Genomic DNA, 15,131 nt, shown 5'->3' on the forward strand with positions numbered 1-15,131 from the left:
TATGTACATGAAGATCATTTTTATGATCTCTTTGGTATGTAGACCTCAGAGTGGTATTACTAGATCAAAGAGTTTGATTGCCCTTTGGCCATAGTTCCCAATCACTGTCCAGAATGGTTGGATCAATCTACAACTCCACCAACAATGCATTAGTATCCCAATTATCCCACATCTTCTCCAACATTTATCATTTTCCTTTTCTTTCATATTAGCCAATCTGATAGATGTGAGGTGGTACCTCAAAGTTGTTTGAATTTGCATTGTTCTAATCAAAAGTGATTTGGAGCGCTTCTTCATATGACCATACATAGCTTTAATTTATTTATTTGAAAACTGTTCATATCCTTGGATGATTTATCAATTAGGGAAAGTCTTGTGTTCTTATAAATTTGAATCAGTTCTTTATATATTTGAGAAATGAAGCCTTTATCAGAAACATTGGCAATAAAAATTGTTTCCTATCTTTCTGCTTTCCTTCTAATCTGGGTTGCATTGGTTTTGTTTTTGCAAAAATTTTTTTTTAAATTTTGTGTAATTAAAATTATCCATTTTTCATTTCAAAATGTTCTCTATCTCTTGTTTGGCCATAAATTCTTCCATTCTCCTTGGATCTAACATGTAAACTATTCCTTGCTCTCTTAATTTGCTTATGGTATCACCCTTTATGTCTAAATCATGTACCCATTTTGACCTTATCTTGGTACACAGTGTGTGATGTTGATCTATGCCTAATTTCTGCCATACTATTATCCAGTTTTCACAGCAGTTTTTGTCAGATAGTGAGTTCTTATCCCAGAAGCTAGAGTCTTTAATTTTATCAAATAGTAGATTACTATAATCATTTACTACTATGTCTTGTATTCCTAATCTATTCCACTAATCCCCCACTCTATTTCTTAGCCAGTACTAAATAATTTTGATGATTACTGCTTTATAACATATTTTTAAATCAGGTATGGCTTGACCACTTTCCTTTGCATATTTTTTTTCTATTAATTCCCTATGTATTCTTGACTTTTTGTTCTTCCTTATGAATTTTATTATTTTTTCCACTACTATAAAATATTTTGGTAGTTTGATTGGTATGACACTGAATAAATAGATTAGTTTAGGTAGAATTGTTGTTTTTATTATATTAGCTCACCCTACCCATGGATAATTAATATTTATTCCATAGTTTAGATCTCAATTTAATTGTATGAAAAGTGTTCGGTAATACACATACATATACATGTGTGTTTTTATACATATGCATACATACATACACATTTACACACAAACTATTAGGCTTTAGATAATATTTTCAAAATTGGCTAATCCAAACTTCTTTTTTATTTATTATTTATTTATTTTTATCATTCATTAAAAAATAAGTTCTGATTCTCTTTCTCCCTCCAGCCTCTGTCTCATGTATTCTGAAGGCAAGTAATGTGAATTCAATTATACATGTGAATTTGTGAAAATATATTCTCATATTAGCCATATAGCAAAAAAAAAAAAAAAGGAAGAAAAGTAAAGAAAGTGAAAAAATATATTTTAATCTGTACTCAGATTTCATCATATCTTTCTTTGGAGGCAGATAACACTTTTCATCATAAGTTTTTTGGAAGTGTCTTGGATCATTGTATTGATCATAATAGCTGAGCCATTCACAGTTGATCATCATACAATATCACTTTCACTATTTACAGCATTCTAGTTCTGCTCATTTCACTTTGCATCAATTCTTTTAAGCTGTCCCAGGTTTTTCTGAAACCATCCTGCTCATCATTTCTTATAGCACAATAGTATGCCATCACAATCATATATAACAACTGTTTCAGTCATTACCCATTTGATGGACATCTCCTCAATTCCCAATTCTTTGCCACTGCAGAAGGAGTTTCTATAAATATTTTTTGCATATACAAGTCATTTTGATTTCTTTGTCATTGGTCTCTTTGGGATACAGACCTAGTAGTCATATTGTTCAGTCAAAGGGCATACGCAGTTTCATTAGCCTTTGGCAACAGTTCAGAATAGTTCCAACTTGTTCTCTAGAATGGATGGATTAGTTCAGAACTCTAATCAATTTTCACATATTAAATTTAATGTGTCATTTTCCTTTTTTCTCATTTTAGTAAATCTGATAGGTATAGGATGGTACCTCAGGGTTGTTACAATTTGTATTGCTTTAATCAATAGTAATTTGATGCAGTTTTTCATATGACTAAATATAGTTTGAATTTCTTCTTCTGAAAACTGCCTATTCATGTCCTTTGACCATTTATCAGTTGGGAAATGATGCATATTGTTATAGATTTGACTCAGTTTTCTATATATTTGAGAAATTAGGCCTTTATCAGAGAAACTTCTGTAGCCCTTCCCCTCAGTTCCTTCTTTCCTTCTAATTTTTTGTTGCATTGGTTTACTACCTCTGGTTTGGTCATAAAATTTTCCTTTGTCCATAGATCTGACATGGGAAATTTTTGGTAATCCCCTAATTTGCTTATTGTATTGCCATTTGTGTCAAAATCATGTATTCATTTGACTTTATCTTGGAATATGTTGTGGGGTATGAATTTATAAGTAGTTTTTGCCAAACTTCTTTCTAGTTTTTCCATGATTTTTTTTTCAAATAGTAAATTTCTGTCCCAAAAGCTTGGATCTTTGGATTTATCAAATATTAGATTATCATAGTCATTTAATTCAATGTATTGTTTACCTGCACTATTTCATTGATCCAACACTTAGGCAGTATGAGATTGTTTTCATGAATACTGCTTTGTAATGAAGTTTGAGATCTGGTTCTGCTAGCCCATGTTCCTTAACATTTTTTCCCATTGATTTCTTTGATATTCTTAACCTTTTATTCTTCAAGATGTATTTTGTTATTATTTTTTCTAGCTCTATAAAATAATTTTTGGTAGTTTGATTGGTATGACACTGAATAAATAAATGAATTTAGGTACAATTATCATTTTTATTATTTGCTTGGACTACCCATGAGCAATGAATAATTCTCTAATTGTTTAGATCTGTTTTTATTTGTGTCAAAAGTGTTTTCTCTTTCTCTTCATATAGAACTTTGGGTAGGTAGACTCCCAAGTATTTTCAATTCTCTGCAGTTATTTTAAGTGGAATCTATCTTTTTGTGTCTTTCTGTTGGACTTTGTTGGCAATATATAGAAATACTGATAATGGGTATGCTGGTGATTTATATTGGCTTATTTTATATCCTGAAACATTGCTAAAGTTGTTAATTATTTCAACTAGTTTTTTAGTTGATTTTCTAGGATTCACTAAGTATACCATCATATCTTCTACAAAGAGTGGGAATTTTGTTTCCTAACTGCCTATTCTAACTCCTTCAATTTCTTTTTCTTGTCTTATTTTTCTAGCTAGCATTTTTAACACAGTATTGAATTATAGTGGAGATAACAGAATTCCTTCTTTCACCCCTGATCTTACTGGGAAGGCTTCAAGTTTAACTCTATTTTAGACAATGCATGTTCTTTGTTTTAGAGAGATACTACTTATCATTTTAAGAAAGCTCAATTTATTCCTCTGTTCTCTAATGTTTTTAATAAGGAATAGGTGTTACATTTTTGTCTAAAGCTTTTTCTGTACTAATTGAGGCAATCATATGATTTTGTGCTTTTTTTTATATTGATAAGGTTAGTTATTCTAATAGTTTCCCCAATATTTTACCAGTCCTGACTTCCTTGTAAAAATTGTACCTGGTCACAGTATATGACCTTTGTGATATATTGCTTGAATTTCTTTATGTGTGTGTGTGTGTATGTACACACACACATACATATACATATATACATATATATATGTGTGCATGTATATGTATACACACATATATTAGGGAAACTGGTCTATAATTTTCTTTCTGTTATTTATTATTTTGCTCTTCCTGGTTTAGATTTTAGCACCATGTACTTGTTGTAAAGGGAATTTTGTAAGACTCCTTCTTTGCTTATTTTTATTTTTATATTTATCTAGCTCTGAGTGGGGGAAGTTAATTCATTTAGCTTTGCCTTCAAGAATTTGGATATTATGCCATTTGTGCATGTATGTTTAGAATTAATTTTACTTTATTATCTATGATACCTTTAGCAAAATGCAGTTTCCTTACTTGTCTCTCAAATTAGGTCTGTTTTCACTTTTGCTTTGTTTGAGATCATGATTGCTAAATTGCTTTTCATTTATTTATTTATTTATCTACCTAGGTATTTATTTATTTATTTATTTTTACCTCAGCTGAAGCATAAGAGATTCAGCTCCAATTCATTACCTTTACTCTATGCCTTTTTATGTCAAATATGCTTCTTATAAACAACATGTTTTTGGATTCTGGCTTTTAATCCACTCTGCTATCCATCTTATGGGTGAGTTGATCCCATTCATATCCACAGTCATGGTTATTTACTGTATATTTATTTTTATCTTCTTTATCCTTCTCTCTTATTTTCCTGTCTGTCCTAAAAAGGTCTATTTTGCTTTTTGCCACCGACATCCCTGCTCTATCCTCCATTCTATCAAACACTTTCCCCCTTTTTTTCTTAATTTCTCCCTGTTGGATAAGATAGATCCCAATGCCCAATTGAGTGTTTCTGTTATTCCCTCTTTCAATTGATTATAATAAGAATGAGGTTTAAGCATTGCCCACCCTACTCCCAACATTTTCTGCTTCATTGTAAAAGCTTTTCCTGCCATGCCTGTTTTAGGTGAGATCATTTTCCCCAGTGTTCTTCTCCTTTTCACCTCCTCACAATGCTTCCATCTTTCTCACCATTTTTTTTGAGATCGTTCCATCTTAATCCACTCAAACCTGTGTGCTCTGTCAATGTATACTCCTAACTGGCTAGTAATAAAAATTTTAATAATTACAAGTATCATCTTTCCATATAGAAATACAAATACTTTAACCATTTTAAGATTCTTATGATTTCTTTTTCATTTTTACCTTTATAAGCTGCTCTTGAATATCTTGTTTGAATATCAAATTTTCTATTCAGCACTGATCTTTTCATTAAGAATGCTTGAAAATCCTATATTTCATTAAATATCCATTTTTTTTCTCCTGAAGGATTATACTTACGTTTGTTGAGTAGGTGATTCTTTTTTGTAATCCTAACTCCTTTGCCTTCCAGAATATGATATTACAAGCTCTAAGCATCTTTAATATGGGAACTGCTAAATCTTGGGCTATCCTGACTGTTGCCCCACTATATTTGATTTTATTTTTCTTTCTGTCTGCTTGCAATATTTTTTCCTTGACCTGGAAGCTCTGGAATTTAGTTCTAATATTCCTGAGAATTTTTATTTTGGGATCTCTTTCAGGAGGTGATCAATGGATTCTTTCAATTTCTATCTTACACATATGACAATTTTTTAAAATAACAATAATAATATGATGTAGAGGCTCTATTTTTGATCATGCTCTCAGTTAATCCAAAAATTCTTTTTTAAAATTATTTTTTGAAGGCAATCTGGATTAAGAGACATGCCCATGGATATACAGCTGGTAAGTTTCTCAGGCCATATTTAAACTCAGATCCTTTTCACTCTAGGACTACTGCTCTATCCATTGTAACACCTAGCTGCCCCAGTCCAATAATTCTTAATTTATTTTTCTTCAATCTATTTTCCAGGTCAGTTGTTTTTTTCTGATCAATTATTTCACATTTTCTTCTACTTTTTTTTCATTTTTTTAACTTTATTTCATTGTTTCTTGATGTCTCATGGAGTCTTTAACTTCCACTTACCCAATTATAATTTTTAGTGAATTATTTTCTTCAGTGATCTTTTGTACCTCTTTTTTTTTTTCCATTTGGCCTATTTCACTTTTTTAGAGAGTTCTCTTCAATGAATATTTGTGCCTCTTTAACCAAGCTATTGACTCTCTTTTCATAATTTTCTTGTATCATGATATTTTATTTTCCCAGTTTTTCCTCTACCTCCCTTATTTTATTTTTAATGTCCTTTTTGAGCTCTTCCAGCATTCTTATTGAGCTTGTTTCCAGTCTGCAATTTTCTTTCAGGCCTTGCTTTTAGGTGTTTTGACATCAATTTCTTTTCAATTTGTATCTTGGTCTTCTTTGTCAGCATAGTAGCTTTTTACAGTCAGGATCTTTTGCTGTTATTGTTGTTGCTCATTTTTCCAGACTATTTCTTCTTGCTTTTTTTTTGTTTGTTTGTTTGTTTGTTTTTTTTTTTTTTGCTTTATGTTTAAGTTGTGCTCTGCTTCCATGTGGGAGAGGGTACTTTCCCAAGTTTTACATTTTTTGTGCTTTTGTTTTCAAAGTCAATTCTGGGGATTTGCAAGTTTTCCTACTTCCTGGTATGATACAAGCACAGATGTGGTCGTTGCTTTCTTGGTCTGTTCTCTGATTTTAACCCAGGAAGGGACTTTGCTCCCCTGTAATCCAAGAGTTAAAACTCCTCTTAGCCCCAGAATTGTGAAAAAATCCACTGATCTCTTGCAGCCACAAGCACTACTAATGTTCCTTGCTGCTTTGGCATTGAGAACAGACCTCCTGCTCTCATGTGACAGGCCATGAGCACTCTTCTCTGCCCTGGAACTCTGGCCATCATCCTTGTTCCCTTGTGGCCTAAAGCAGTAGTGCTCCTCTTTACCCTTGAGTGCAACCCAGAACTGTGTATGGGCAGTGCAACAAGGTTCTGCAACCAGTGCCAACAAAGGGTCCCCACTAATGTCTTTTTAACTAGTTGTCCAATTCCCTTACATTTTCTTGACTGAGAGCTCTTCAAGCTATAACTGCTTCTGGTGTAACCACTTCCATGGGCTACTACTAGTATTTCTGAAGTGTGCACTATGCTCCAGACTACTCCTGACCCTAAAGTCACAGACATCTTCTGCTGACCTCATAACTTGTCTTGGGCTTGAAGAATATCTCACCCAGTTATTTTGTTGTCTTTGCCACTCTAGAATTCCATTTGAGGCATTAATTTAAAATTTTTTGGAGGAGCATGTTTGAAGAGCTCAGCAGAGTTGCTGTCTGTACTCTGCCCTCTTTAATTAGAACTTCTACTAAAATGTAAGTAGAATTGTGATTACATAGTCCAATGAAATACATTCAGAATTGTGTGCTGGGTGGTACCCAAGGACAATGACAATAGAATATTAATATTTATTCTTTAGCTCAGATAAGAGGTGCCAAAGTAAAATGTTCATAATGTAAAAAAAAATGACATGGATAAGATTTTTTTTTCCTGAATTTTGCATCAGCACAGTCTTTTCTTCAATTACTAAGAACTATCTAGACATAAATTCCTGCTCATTGTATTCCTGGATACCTTCTTGTTCTCTGAGGTTTATATAAGGGGGTACACTAGCCAGCTTTTCTCTTAATTTTATTTTTGTATTTCATCAGCTTCATCATCTTTAGGTAGAAATTCCCTCCAACAATCCAGATCAGAACTTTTTTTTTCTTTTGGTAATTTAAACCACTAAAAAGTAGCAGGGGGCACTGAGAGTTTAAGTGATTTTATCCATCCTCACTGGCAATATGCATCTCAGACAAACCTTAAACTCAGTTTTTTTTTTCTGACTTTAATAACAACCCTCTATCCACTGCTATACTGCCTCTCCTTTTTTTCTTTCTCTTAGATTTCAATTGTCAAACTGAAGGCAGTTTAACAGCTTTTTTATAAAAAAAATTACAACATAATGTCTCATATTTCTCCCAAGCTCCACATCTCTTGTTTTATTACATTAGATGAGATGTGACAACCTAGTTTGTCATTTTTTTTCCATACTGATGTTTGTTATTCTTAAGAGTAGGAGAATATATCTTGAAAAATTCTATGGACAGATTATGTTGATAAATCACCTTCTAGAAAGATCTGGGTTCTGTTTTCAATTTTTAGCAGGAGACTGCATAGTTACTTCAGGTGATGTTCTTATTATGTAGCTGGAATTTTCCTTCTCCACCCCACCACCAGGATGATTTAGGTGAATATTAGCAGCTTGGAGGAATTCATGCCTTAAGAACTCTAAAGATAAAACCCCACTAGAGTGTGGCATGGTTTCTAACACATTCAATTCAATTCATTATACTTTTTAGAAATTAAGTGTGAAAGCTTATTAGATAAAGAACTGTCCTTAGTGTTAAAACAACCTGGGTTCAGGTCCTGATACATAAAAGGCAGGCTTTTTTACCTTAGTGCATCACTGCATCTTTAAATTGCCAGGTGCAGATTTTCTTTAGTAGAGGGAGTTCCTCACTGGAATCCCAGGATATCTGTAATAGACAGTATCACAGGTCTAGTTTTTCTAAAGGATTCTAGATACCTGTAAGTGGGGATATAAGGACAAAAATAAAGAGCAGTCTCAAACTTGGAGGAGTTTACTTTTTCTGACCAAAAATATATTGTAAATATGTAAATCATAAATATGAAGTTTGAAGGAAACAAAGCCAGAAAGATTCTAGTCATGGAGGACAGCCAATCAAAAGCCATGGAGTTGGTTGATGGAGTGTAATATGTGAAGAAAGGCAAGAACGCCAGTGTTGGTGGATTATATAGTATGTGGAGTGCAGTAAACTATGAAAACATAGGAAGGAGCAAGGTTGTGAAGGAATTTAAATGCTAAACAGCAATATAAGTGTGTGTATTTAAATGCCAAATAGTGATATGTATGTGTATATACATATATATGTATATATGTGTGTATATTTAAATATATACATATGTACAAACACATGTGTGTATTTACACATATATGCCTACATATACATATGTCTGTGTGTATTTAAATGCTCAATAGCATTATATATGTGTGTTTACATGTGCATATATTTAAATGCAAAAATTATATAGGTTGTATGTATATGTATATATTATGTATTATATAATAGATAGGATACTGAACTTGGAATCTTGAAAACCTGGGTTCATATCTTGCCTCTGACACCAATTTTCTGTGCCCTAGCTTCCTCATTTGTAAATTAGTAATGCTGGACTTTTTAACCTTCCATGTCTAAATTTATGATTCTATGAGTCTTCTGAAATAGAAATGTGTAGATGCACTCAGCAGCCCAATTTTTCATTATCATCAAAAAGAACCTCAATGACCTGATATTCTAACTTTCATCATTTCTTGCTCCATAGTGGTATATGCTGCATGGGGAGCCCTAGCATCTACATCACAATCTCTACTCCTGCGCACATACCAAGGTATCTACAAGGCTCTTAATAATGTTTATTGACTGATTGATTTCCATAGAAGTTAGAATAAGGAATTCTACAGCAAGGTACCAAGGGCTCTCAGTCTTTGCACTTACCTTATTCTCACTTTCCTTATCAAGACCCACCAAAACAAACTTTCCCTACAACCACTACCTATTTGTCTTCTGCTCTCATTTGAATGGACATTGGCAATATAATCATTCTATAACCACTGCCTGTCTTTCCATGTTACCATGTTCTTATCTCCCAGGAAACCTTCCAATATATCAAAACCCCATTTATCGTAAATTTTTAATTGGACTAGACTTAGAGGTTTTTGAGTCCAATCTCCTTATTTTACAAATGAAGAAACTGAGCCCAGAAATGTTAAATGACTTTCCAAAAGTTGCACAGCTAGAAAATATATGAGGCAAGATTCAAGCCCAGGCCTTTGTGATTCCAAGTCAATCTCTCCAATCCGATTCAATGGTCTGCCTACTTCCTGCTGACCTTATGTGCCATCTCCATCTCCTTTACCAATACCTTCTCCCTAGGAACTGTAATCATCTGATTCCTCTTGCTGTCATCCCCACCCCCCAATAATGGAAAATAAAGAATAAATCTTTATTTAACATTCCTCACTTCTGACATTAGAGTACATGGGCATTAGACATGGACTGACATAGAGTACATTTCTCCAATAAAAGAGATGGCAACAGGGAATAGTCCATGTTAGCCCCAGTCCAGTATTACTGAAATTTTGACACATTGCTGTGAAAGGTTTTAATTTCTTCCTAGCTGGAGGCAACAGAGAGAAGCACAAAGCAACCCTCAAAATTAACAGATAAGGGTGAAAGAAAGGGACAGAGACAGACAGAGACAGAGACAGACACACAGAGAGACAGAGAAAGGAACAGGGAGACAATAGAGACAAAGCGAGGGGAGGGGCAGAGAGAGATAGAGACAGAGGGAAAAAGAGACAGAGAGAAAGAGACACACAAAGAGAGAGAGAACCTCATGATAGAGCCACAGATCTACAGCAGTAGACTACAATGATAGGGGATGGACAAGAAGTGGCAGGGAAGGTCTCAGTCAGAGAAATGTATTAGTATGATAGACAAGCCAACTGTGCTTGAATCCAAATTACAAGGTGAAAGATTTACATGAGAGACAATTACACAATGAAAATAGTTTATTGCAGGGATATGTAGGGGAATGTGCCTCTTCACTAAGAAATGCCAGTGATTACAATTCCTATAATAGTATCTGGCATACTCCTGGGCCACCCTTGGTGCCTGATTCCCTTTTACTGGAAGCACAATGTGTCTAATCAACATACAACAGAGAGGAAATTGGGCCAACTAAATTAAAAGCTGAATGACTTAAGAGGAAGGTATTTTTCATTTGTTTGTTTACCCTTCAGGGGTTAGATGGAAATCTATCTATCTATTTGCCTATGGCAGTTAGGTTGCATGGTGATTAGAGTGCTAGGTCTGAAGTCATGAAGACTCATCTTTCTGTGTTCAAATATGACATCAGACACTAGCTGTGTGACCCTAGACAAGTCACTTAACCCTATTTACTTCAGTGTTCTCATCTATAAAATGAGCTGGAGAAGGAAATGACAAATCACTCCAGTATCTTTGCAAAGAAAACCCCAAATGTGGTCATGAAGAGTCAGATACAACTGAAATGACCAAACATATCTTCATATCACTCTCTCTCTCTCTCTCTCTCTCTCTCTCTCTCTCTGGCTTTGTTTCTGTTGTCTCACTGTTCTTTCTCTGTCTCTCTCTGTTTCTCTGTCTATCTGTCTCTCTGTGTGTTTGTCTCTATCTCTTTACCAGAAATTGAGATGTGGAGTTGTGTGATGACTAATATTGATAGACTTAGCCCTTCTCAGCAATGCAAGAATCTAAGACATCTTCAAAGATCTCATGATGTAAAATGCTATCCACATCCAAAGAAAGAACTATGCAGTTTGAATGCAGATTGAAGCATACTATTTGCTATTTTTTCTTCTGTTTTGTTTTGTTTTCTCTTTCTTATGGTTCTTCCTATTGGTTCTAATTCTTCCTTACAAGTATGTTTAATAGGAATGTATATGTATAGCCTATATCAGATTTCACACTGTCTTGGGGAAGGAGGCAGAGAAGAAGGGGGAGAAAAACTTAAAACTCAAAAGCTTATGGAAGTGATTGTTGATAAATTAAAATAAATTAATAAAAATGCAAAAAAAGAAATTGAGATGTGGAATATGCTTCATCAAAAGTCAAGAATAGAAAAGAAATTTTCAACTCTGTGGTTCTGAGACTGATTCATCTATGAATATAGAATTTTGAATAAATGGATGAAAAAAAAACATTTAGTAAGCACACACTCAGTTCAGTGACACTGACCTTGCTGTTCCTCAAACAAGATACTCTGCCTCCATATTCTAGTCATTTTCACTGGCTGTTCCCCATTCCTAGAATGTTCTTCCTCCTTATCTCTGCATCCTGGCTTCTTTGGTCTCTTTCAAGTCCCAACTAAAATCCCAATTTCTATGATTAAAGAGAATCCTGATTCTCTTTAATTCGTGTGTCTTCTCTCTTTTAATCATCTCCAATTTATCCTGTATATAGCTTGTTTGTACAGAATTGTTTTCAAATTGTCTCTCCCATTAGACTGTAATCTTGAGAATAAGATGGTCTTTCCTCTTTCTTTTTATCCCCAGCACTTAGCACAGGACCTGTACTATGGTAGGCACTCAAATGTTTATTGGTTGCCTGACTGTGCTGAGAACACAAACACAAAATCTGACATAGTTGTTATCCTCAAGGAGCTTATATTATTTTAAGGAGTGACAATACATATGAGGGAATAGTGGAAAAGAGACAATGATTTGAGTTTGGAAAGTTTCAGGGAGTGATAGGGAAATAGCCTGACACCTACTTTTCAAGAATAATGATGGATTTTATTTATAATAATTTCAGAAATGGAAGTGGAGAAGGCTTTTGTGGGAATATTTAGGAACTTCTGAAATAAGGGGGTTAAAGACCACAGAAAGCATTAATATTTCAATAAATTAGAAAAATCTTCTTTAGCTTTGGAATGAGTGTCTATACAGCCATGACGAAGTACCAGAAGCATTAAAATGAGGGTAGGCATTCCCAAATCAAATTTTTCCTCATGGAACCTCTTTCTTTCTTCAATACTTAATGGAAACACCACTCTCTACATGAAACCTTTCCTGATGCCTCCAACTGCTAGTGCTCTCCCTGCCAAGGCTCTATTTGTTGTCTTTATTATCTTTTATATAAGTGACAGTGACCTCTCTAGCCCTTCCCCAATCCCTGAAGACAAGGTATGTTATTTCACCACACCCTCATGGTTCTCTAGTATGTTTAGGGGTATGGAGAGGGTCTTTCATATCTGACTGTTTGGTTGGTTTTCCTTTATTCTCGAAAAGTACCAAAATGACATCACTATTCTAGAGTCGAGTTATAATGTATCCAACTGTGGCTAATCAGACCAATATGAGCTTGGAGTTCTACCACAGGTCAGGCACAAATAGTCCATTTGGGGTGGATTCTCTAAATTTGCACATCTCATGTTCACATCTCTTTTGAGTTATTTCAATTATGCTTTGCTCACAGAGCACAACATCTTCTCTGATGAAGGCATGCCATTCTGGGTGGTCCTGTGCCAGTGGCACTCATATCACACAAGCAATTTTAAAGTTCTTAAGAGAGACTTTGAGAGTGTCCTTGTATCACTTCTTCTGACCACATGTGAATGCTTGCCCTGTGTGATTCCTCCATAAAATAGTCTTCTTGGCAAGCATACATTTTGCATTTGAATAATGTGGCCAGCCCATCAGATTTGTACTCTTTGCAGTAAAGTTGGAATGCTTGGCAGTTTAGTTTGAGAAACTACCTCAGTGTCTGTTATCTTATCCTGCCAGATGATCTACCATTTGCTTAAGCCATCTCCGATTATTTTCACCTAATTTTAGTGAATCCCAGTTCCTTTTAACCACTTGTCAGATTCACTTTTACAAAGGAATATTTACTTCAAAGTATAGCAAAAACAAATGCACAAACATTCCCTCCAACAACTTGGAGTATAATCTCTGCCCCTTCCCTACACCATGTTAGTCTCTAGGGAGGGGTAGGGTTTTAAGTTCACAACCTCACTTAGTTCTTTATATAGCATTAGTCCCACTAAGCTCCAAATCCAAAGCCCTATTGGGCTTGCCTCCTAGGATTCTAGTTTCTCAGGGCTTCCCTACTGGACTGGTGAACATTCTACTTTGATTTCTTGGCTCCAAGTTCCCTGTGGCTGAAGCTCCCAAATTCATAGACTCCACTCCCTATACCCAGAACCAAAAGGGAAAAAAAAATAAGACTAAAACCCCAAATCCATTTCTTTGGTCCACAATGTCTAAGAAGAAAGGGAAAGGCAGCCCTTCTCCTCACCCAGCTTAGTGTATGGTACCCATGCTGTGAACAAATGAGAACTTCATTCCCAGATTCCATTAGAAAGAAAAACTCTCCCAGTCTGGGAGTTTTTAAAGTTATAACCAAAGCTTAGGTGATCCCACCCAAGGATTAGGCCACTACTAGATATCTTCTTTCAGAAGTAGGGCCCCAGCTTTTCCCACATTGAGTGCTTCCATCTCAGGTGGTCTGGACATGAATCCAAACTCCATTACATATTTATTTGCTACATAAATAATTTTAAATGTACTTGTCTCCCATTAGAGTATAAGCTACTTGTGAGTAGAAATTATTTCATTCATTGTATTTCTATCCCCAGCACCTAGCGAAGTTCTTTGAACATAAGAGCTTAATAAATAATTGTTGGTTGATTACTTAATATGTAATTCTAGGCCAGGGATGGGGAACCTATGGCCTCGAGGCCACATGTGGCCCTCTAGGTCCTCAAGTGCAGCCCTTTGATGAGTCCAAATTTTTTAGAACAAATCCATTTAAAAAAGATTTGTTTTATAAAACTTGGACTCAGTCAAAAGACTGCACTCGAGGACCTAGAAGGTCACATGTGGCCTCGAGGCTGCAGGTACCCCACCTCTGTTGTAGGCAATAAAAAATTTATTGAACATAAAGACATTTCCTCACCAGAAGATTGACCATTAAACATTGGATTCTTTATCCACATTTACCTTGTGTATTTTGTTATGGTCTTAAATTCCCATCATAAGACAATTCAGTTAAATTCACTACAAAGCAGTTATATGATTATAAATTAAAATATATATTTAATAATCACTCGGGTTATATTTTTGTGCTATTTATATAAATATGATTTCCTATTCAGTGGATGAGGAAGAGAAAATTTTTAAAAATCATGATATTTGCCTTTAAATCAATACATTTTTTATTGCCTACAACAGGGGTGGGGTACCTGCAGCCTCGAGGCCACATGTGGCCTTCCAGGTCCTTGAGTGCAGTTTTTTGACTGATCCATGTTTGTTTCTGGGATTGAATATAAAGCTAATGAACTTAGTAGAAATGGTCAGAGTTTGTACTTCACTGGCATAGCTTTTAAGTATTTAATATTACTTCCTTGCCAAAATTAGATATTAGAGTTATTCCTGTATCTCTTGCCACTCCTGAAATAAAATTAGGAAAGAAAAATTCCTGCTTTCAGTTTTGTCATATAAATGGCTAGACTGTCTGTTGCCAATAAAAATGGCCTAAGATTATTATTATTAATAATAGTGATAACAATATCAAGCATTTCTAATTCACTTTAAAGTTTGCATAATGGTATATATGCATGTTTGTATATGTGTGTATATATATATATGTATGTATGTATGTATGCATTCATGTGTGTATATAATCTTAATGTAGAGAAAAGTATCCCCAGGAGTGCCCCAGTTATCTTAGTGGGTTTTTTAGGCAGAATTAGCCTAGTTGAATAGTTTGAGTTTCATATTCATT

This window comes from Vombatus ursinus, unplaced genomic scaffold (assembly GCF_900497805.2).
Source record: "Vombatus ursinus unplaced genomic scaffold, bare-nosed wombat genome assembly UNPS02001419.1, whole genome shotgun sequence".
Classification (NCBI taxonomy): Eukaryota; Metazoa; Chordata; class Mammalia; order Diprotodontia; family Vombatidae; genus Vombatus; species Vombatus ursinus.